Source organism: Trachymyrmex septentrionalis, unplaced genomic scaffold (genome assembly GCF_001594115.1).
Source record: "Trachymyrmex septentrionalis isolate Tsep2-gDNA-1 unplaced genomic scaffold, Tsep1.0 scaffold25, whole genome shotgun sequence".
Taxonomy (NCBI): domain Eukaryota; kingdom Metazoa; phylum Arthropoda; class Insecta; order Hymenoptera; family Formicidae; genus Trachymyrmex; species Trachymyrmex septentrionalis.
In genome coordinates this window covers 2,249,672-2,257,663 of record NW_017305408.1, presented here as the reverse complement: position 1 = coordinate 2,257,663, position 7,992 = coordinate 2,249,672, and the positions used below count along the sequence as shown (strand labels likewise).

General features: G+C 39.8%; 1 protein-coding gene across 3 annotated transcripts in view; it reads right to left on the bottom strand.

The window, feature by feature from the left end:
- Nucleotides 1-7,992, bottom strand: part of LOC108749019 (axin) — a 30,150-nt gene that overhangs the window by 21,372 nt on the left and 786 nt on the right. The window lies entirely within an intron of this gene.

Below are 7,992 nucleotides of genomic sequence, written 5' to 3'. Positions count from 1 at the left end.
AGAGAGAGAGAGAGAGAGAGAGAGAGAGAGAGAGAGAGAGGAGAGAGACGCGGGATAAATTCGTGCTCTGAACTTGGATCGAAAGTTGTATCAAGTCGTGATGCAAGCGATTCTTACAAGTCCTTTTTCTAACAATCCCACGGTTAAACTCTGAAAAGCATAAACGTTTACGTTGCACAGTGGGATTAAAAAGAGGAACGGTAAGAAATCGTTAGAAAACTGTAGTTTAAGATATCTTACTGCGCCGAGACAGGGAAATGTAGAACGGCACTGCGGATTACGCCGGAGATCTCTCGCTGGATTTTACGACGAGCTTTTTCTTTTACGTCGGATGAAAAATGCATAGCTCTTTCCGAGTTTTGTGCCGTATCGATCGATTTCGACCGACGACTTGTTCGAGAGAGAGAGAGAGAGAGAGAGAGAGACCGAGGAAAGATCACCGGTAAAATCCTACACCGAAACTTTTACACGGGATTAAGCGGGACGAGATTTGCCTCTTACCGACGTTAAAAGATTCAGCCAGCCGAATAAGGAGGCAATAGTCTCCGTCGACCGTCGTTTCCGGTATCGTGACTGAAAAATTTACGTGCCGCATTTTACGTTTTCATCGTCGAGAACCCGCTTATGCTATGCGAACGCGTATATCTATCATATTGCAATGCAATCGAACCGACGTAAAATAAAATATAACTGTTTATCTTCAAAGGCCATCAAATGTAAAAAAAAATTTAGTCGTAAGAAAATCAACCAATCGCAATCAAAAGCAATGTAATTGTAAATCTAACATGTATCCTATGACAAATTTTCAAATCTATTAATTGACTACACAAAATTTTAGTAATTTTTGATCAAATAAAATGATTGTTAATCAATGTCCGATTTAATGTCCAACTTAATGTAGTTAATTCATTGATACAATAACTGGATTCATTTATATAACTATATATTCATTGCTGCAATGAATTCTAGTAATAGTTTTATAACCTAAATCATTATGACAATTCATTGGACCAATTTTCATTATTTTTTTCATAATTTCAATGAATATTTTATTGTATTTACGTAGTTTTGATTCAGTGCAGAACAGATGTTCTTGGATTTTTTGTCCTGCAACCAATCAAGAGACGTGAAAAACTTTGTCATACGATACATGAAAGCTTATGTTTTAGGATGCTCGATCATAATTGATCGATATGTTTACGGTTTTATGACAAAGTTTTGCTTAAAAAATGAATCGATCAAATTTCTTCGTCTCTATAAAATAAAATACTGATTGATTGTTTTGTTATACTTTACGCCGGATCTATAATAGGTTTTAAGTCTCAAGCTTCAATAAGAAATGGACGAATCATGGTCAATTATTTTTCTCGTATTTGACTATTATATAAAACGTCTATTGTAGATCCGAACTTATGCTTTATGCATTATTTACAAGAATTTGTGCTTCCGTCTTAGAACTTTTTTACTTTATAGGCTTTTATTCTTGATGATTTTTTAATTAAATTAATAAAATTGCCGATCTGCTAATTTACGCACTTACTTAATTTACGATATATACAGAGTGTTTCTGAAATAACGCCCATTAATCATACAGTGCTATTCCTAATAAAAAACCGAGTCGAAAAGTCTTCTATCATTTTGCAATTTTCCCAAAATATTAATGAGATATTCATTTCTAAACATTACCGAATAAACAGACAAAATCGATGTATAAGACAATTTTAAGGTATCTTTCAGTGTTCTTTGTGAAGTATTTTGATGATGTTTCTTAAAGAATTCTTAAAGATACCTTCAAGTTTACACGTCGATTTTAGACATTTTTCTCATTGGGTGATAAAAAAAAATTGCGAAAATTGCAAAATGATAGAGAATCTCTCGATTCAGTTTTTTTATTAGGAATAGCAATGTATGATTAGTGGGCGTTATTTCAGAAACATCCTGTACAAGTACGTAAATTAGCAGAAGCATATACCGAAGACGATACAGCTACTACAAGGTAAAGATAAATAATATTCGCTATTAACAGCATTAGACTCCAGTACACGTTCAGCGACGTATTCAATTATTGGCAACGCTTGAGACGAAGTTGAGCTCCTCAAGCGATACGTCATCTCCTGCCACTTCCAAATGTCCAAACTGTGAATAATTGCATTAGAATTATTTGGAATAATTTCATCAAGACTCCTGGAGTGGGCATGAAAGTGAAACGATTTCTAAGAAACGTTTTTCCACTTCGGAGAACACGAAGACTTTCCAGACACAGACAGGTGATAATCCGTTTCCCCCCCCCCCCCCTCTAAAATCGGTAGGATTGCAAAAACTTAACAAAAGAACCGCGTATTTCTGGTCGAAACGAATTAGTCGGATAGGCCGAGGTCGAGGTATCCTTTCAAAGCTACGGGACACCCTGTGTCTCATTGTGCCCTTTATCGGCGTGTCCCCTCGTCGGCGCGGCACTTTCGAAAGAAGGAGCACAGCGCCCGTTCGTCCGAAAGCGAGAGCACTCGAATGAGAGAGCACACTTCGAATTCACCGGGCGATTAGCGTCGCTCGGCGGTTAGCTTTGCGATAGATACGCGAATCAAAGCGGTCGGAACGGCAGACGGCGATGAAGCGACACACACCGAGGAAGCTGAAGTGGCACGAGAAACCCTAGAGGCGAGGGGGGGGGGGGGTGGTGGAACCGAAGAGAAACGGACAAACAGCGGAGAACAACAGAGATAACTTGGCCGGCGATACAGTGGCAATTATTGCAAACGAAACAGATGACATCACGTCAGAGAGAGCATTCGATATTTCCGCTCGCATAGAGCAGCCGATACTTCCGGTTTACGTTAGAAGCAATGCGATAATCATCACGCATACCGCGATGATCCATTTCCTTCTGTGAATACGTAATTTTTTTCACGTTAAAAATGTATTATATCACTTTCACACGTATACATGTAGTTTATTTATGTTTAAATATAATAAGTTTGGCATATATTTGTAAAAATATGTTATATTCTTAAATGGACCTAGAGAAGAAATTTCAACGCAAAAATTAGTAACGAGAGAGAGAGAGCTATATTTAAATAATTTTTTATTTTACACACACACATTTTTCACGAGCCATTAAAAAATGTAAAAGTGAAAACAAGAATCCAATCTGTGCAAAACTGTTCTTTATTATTATTGTTCGATTATTGTACGAAAGGTGGGGGTTTTCGTGACGTTATTTGCAGAAAGGTAGAAAAATTCTTACCGTTTAAATTTCGATACCTCCCACTGGAAAAAATTTGTTAAATTTATAATACACATTTTTATAATAGTAAACACTCATAGCGAATAAATAATTACTCGATAAAAAAATGAATAGTTTAATTAAGGGTTTTTCGTGTCGAGAATAAAAATGTTTGCATTTAATAAACATTCAACTTGTAACTATTCGAATAAATATTCATTAAAATTTAATATCTTTTCCGTGCCCGAGCAAAAAGATTAAGATAATAAAATAATTTCTCTCTGGAAAATATACAGTAGAAATTTGTAGAACAGATTTCTTTCAAAATCTTCAATCGAGGCGCGACGTCTCTGTCACTTAAAAGCTAAAAAGGAACGTTGTACACGTACACGCGCTCGTGCGTGAGAGTGAATTAAAGGAAAGGCGGTATCTCATGAGGTCGAAGAGCCGCGACACTTTAAAAAGATTCTCCTTTTACCCACGCCACGGTGCGATTTCAGTGAGAAAATATTGCCTATAGTCGGCGGCGACAACACGACATTGACGGCACCGAGTGTATATACGACGTAAGTCACTTTCTTTGGCGGCCGGGCGCGTTTGCGGTAAACAAGAAACGGACTCGAGAAAAGTGGAGAGAAAGAGCGTGGGCGACACCGCGCGGGCAAAGAGAAAGGTTAAGAGGGGATACCGAAAGCTTTGTAATGTCAAAGAGCATCGTTTTAACGGTTCTCGCTGGAGAGTCTTTGATATCGAAATGGGGAGGAATTCTCCTCCTCCTCCTCCTCCCTCCCACCCGCCCCGTCGGCTTTGCCGATGTCGGTCGCTTTTTATCTCGGCGAGCAGAGCACGTGGTATCAAACGGCACGACCGATGGAGGAGGATGAGAGAGACCCTAGCCAGCTACTTTGACGACGCTTCAGCGGTGTTGTGCTCCAGGGGATTCCCCAAACCGTGCACCGTCGTGCGTGCTGTTCCTCTCCCTCCTCCCTTCGCCCGCCCCGGCGCCTTCACAGAGGGTGGCCACGTGTCTCTTCCGGTCGCGTGATCCACCACGGCAGATTTCCCCGTGTTATCTATTACCAGCCGGCTATTCCACCGCGAGAGTAAATAAAAGGACAGGAGGCAAGCAAAGCCCCGGAGGAGAACGGGTCGGCTAAATAGTAATCGTCGCGGCGTTTCACAAAGCCGAATACCTCGCGCGCCAAGAATTCTCAGAGGTCTTTCGATTTTGAACCCTGATCCTCGGCGGCTGTTCCTCACACAAATTCCGTTGATTGATTTTATATTACTTTCACGTCTATCGGTAATTTTATTTGACGGACGGAATACATTGAGTAATTCTTGCAAAAAAAAAAAAAAAAAAAAAAAACATTACAGTCTGTAGCTTCGCGGTGCTTGCACTTTTTGCACTCAACATTTTCGCTTTCCCTCTTATCGGCGCCCCCAAATGTACGGGGTGTCCCCGTGCATAAGTGACCAGTCCTTTTTATCTCGTAAATTAACAAAGATTGTAATAAATATAATATATCAAATTATATGCGATTCTAATTGGACTCTAAAATTCTTCGCTCTATAGAAAATAAATAACAATAAATAAAAAAAGTCACACAATTGAAAGAATAAATTACAAATAGAGGAAAGTAAAATTCGAGAAAATGTATAACAATAAATTAAAAAGTCACACAATTGAAAGAATAAATTACAAATAGAGGAAAGTAAGGTTAGAGAAAATATATAATAAAAAATGAAAAATAATGAACACTCAGTTTAAATACAAATAAATTACGAGTTTCGGCTACCGGATCATTTTGCTTTGGGATTCCCCTGAAATGTAAACTTATTTCATAAATTATTGCGACCAATTTTCGCTCGAAATTCGTGAAAATGAAAATCATTCGTATGATCTTTTGACCAATTACTGCGTCACCGCGAAAATCGCGTCTTCGCTGGACCGATCGCTGGCTGCGCCAGTTGCGTGTCCCGTTTCGGATGTTAATAGGTGTTAATAGATAGATACAGCTACGCGGGCAGCGTGCTTCGTCGAGGGTGCCGCTTACATACCGTGGTTCGGTGAAGCGGAGTGAGAAGCTTTAGTGGTGGTAGTGGATAGCCGGAGGAGACGACGATGACGACGATGACGATGACGATGACGACGCCGCCGCCGCCGCCGCCGACGACGACGACGACGACGACGACGACGACGACGACGACGACGAGTGGGGGCAAAGTGGAGCTCAGAAGCGGCCGCTTTGATGTAGACACGCTCCGCGACTCCTTCACGCCAATAAACTAACGGTTAGGTTAAGCCGTCTCTTTAAGCCGTAATATCATTATCCTTGCCTTGTGCCTTCGGCGCAGCACGACGTCGACGTCAACGTCAACGTCGCTTTTGTCGCGTAGCCGCGCCGCGCTTTCTTCGCGTAAATGTCAACGCGTATGTGTTTCTTGCTTCCGGAAATACGAGTGCATGGCACTGTCCGTTAGAGGACAACAACGATGTATGGGGTTGGTGCACGCTTTAAAGATTTATACGATGTAGAAGCGCGCAGGGGTGAGAGTCCGCTAGAGTCGGCATAGATCAAAGCCCTCCCCCCCCTTCCCCAAATGGTCGGATCTCAAAATGTCAATGGCACGTTAAATATCCGACTCTTCGTTACGCTGGCTCTTTAAGGTTACGCCAACACAACACGCATCCCGGTTATGTATTCGGATACACGCATATACATTTAGTCCTGTTCCGAGCCGAAAAAATTCTCTTTCAACTTCGGCGATCGTGACGCTAAAGGGACACCCGGTATATACGAAGCACGAGTAGGAGGGCATCGACAGTGCGGCGCGGCGCGGCGCGGCGGGAAGCGGGCCGAAGAAAAAAGCACCGCGACCAGTCGAAACGAAAGCACCGACCGCAGAAAACCACCGCGGCACGAGAAAACGCACGGCTGCATCCGCATCGCCGACACGCGCTCTCTCTCGTTCGGCTCGTGTATATGCGGACTCGGTTAGTCCACTTTTTAACGAACTGAGCCTTCAAAGCGACATTAGCATTTCGTTCGGGGTAAACAATGTTACATGTAATTTTTCAGCTCGAGATTGAAAAAAGAAAAAAAAAATCACACTTCGATTCGAAATTCCAGCTTCCATTCTCAATTGTAACGATGCACCTGTGATATTGGAAATAAACGATAGAGTTGTGATTTTGACAGAGCTGTTTTGTTTTTGTTTTTTTTTTTTCAAAACGTACAGAAAAATATAATACTGTAATAGTTCACCTGTATCCAGTATTCTAAAAATTCCAGCAAATCTATCACAAGTTTACATCGAATTTATCGAAAATATATTCTAATCTTCTCTAAAGTTTAATACGTCGATCAAGATTATCAAGTTAAAACAAATCGATTTGCTTAATTGTACATAGAAAGTCGCTTCTTCGATCGATTTTATAATATTCTTAAAAAGAAAATTAATTCTTAAATACATAATAATGAGTTTTTCTAAAACTCGTAATAAGTATATTTAAGATTATTATCAAGCATTTTTCGTTGAAGATAATCGTTACTTAGAAAAGAGTAAACTGAGTTAGCAGCTTTCCTAGCAATAAAATGATACGTATCTGTATTTATTCTGATTTCTAAACTATAAATACCAAAGATTACAGCAGAAAAAAAACAGCTTTATGCTTATATGACTATAAGATTCTTCTTTAATCTTTGATTTAATGATTGAAATTGAATTTTACAGCAGTTGCAAAATTGCTTTTTCCGCTGCTAAATGCAGTCGATGTTTCCGTGACAATTTAATTTATCGAAAGTACAGTATGCGCTTTAAGAAGCATGACGAAGAGCGGTAAAATAATGATGTTTTAAACGCGAGTTATTTTAATGGATTCACGAGAAAGTCAGTAAAAAAGTTTTCAAAATATTTTTATATTCCTACGTAAAAGAAAAGTTATATCAACAGCTTCAGTCGACAGCAGTTTAATTAAAAATAATCCTTGTTAATTTTTAACGATAGTTTTAATAAAATAAATGCATCTTAAATGTTTTAATAAAAATGCTATATAATATTTATTTCATTAAAATAAATGAACATTGAACTAACATCACGATTATCTTTTAATTAAATTGCTGTTTAATTAATATTGTGATATATCTTTTCTTTTCCCATGTAATAATGCTCATGGATTTTAATTATCGTATGTTTTAAAACATTTTTAATATTGCCGGATGTTCTCCATAAAACCTTTTAAACATCTGACAGTTCTAACTAAAGCTTTTCACACGAAGAGAAAATGTCGCTGTATGAAATCGCGCGTAAGCAAGACGACGATGTTAAGGGGAGGATGACAGAAAGAGGGAAAGAGGGAAAGACGATAGGAGAAGAGGGCCGCAACACGGTGTCCAGATGCTCGAACGTCTGCTAGAAATTTGCACCACAATAAACCCCGGGGTTTAAAAAAAATTCAGGTAACGGCCTTCGGAATCTCAAAGAAACGTAAACAAAGTTTCGAAACGCCGAAACTCAAAAGTGCAAGTCTCCCTCCCTTTCGTTCTCCCCTTCGAAAACTAAAATTCGTCGGAACTACGCCGAACAAAAACCGTCAAGGTAGGAATGATTCCGACACGCAAAACGAGAGAGAATCCTTTTTCGGAAGGAACAAATGTGCCTCGGGTGCTTTCTCGGTTGTTACCGCGGAGGTCAGGGTCAGGTATCGTACCGAGAGAAATTGCGAGCGGCAAGTCACAAATCGAGAAGCGGCAAAGGGGCCGGGG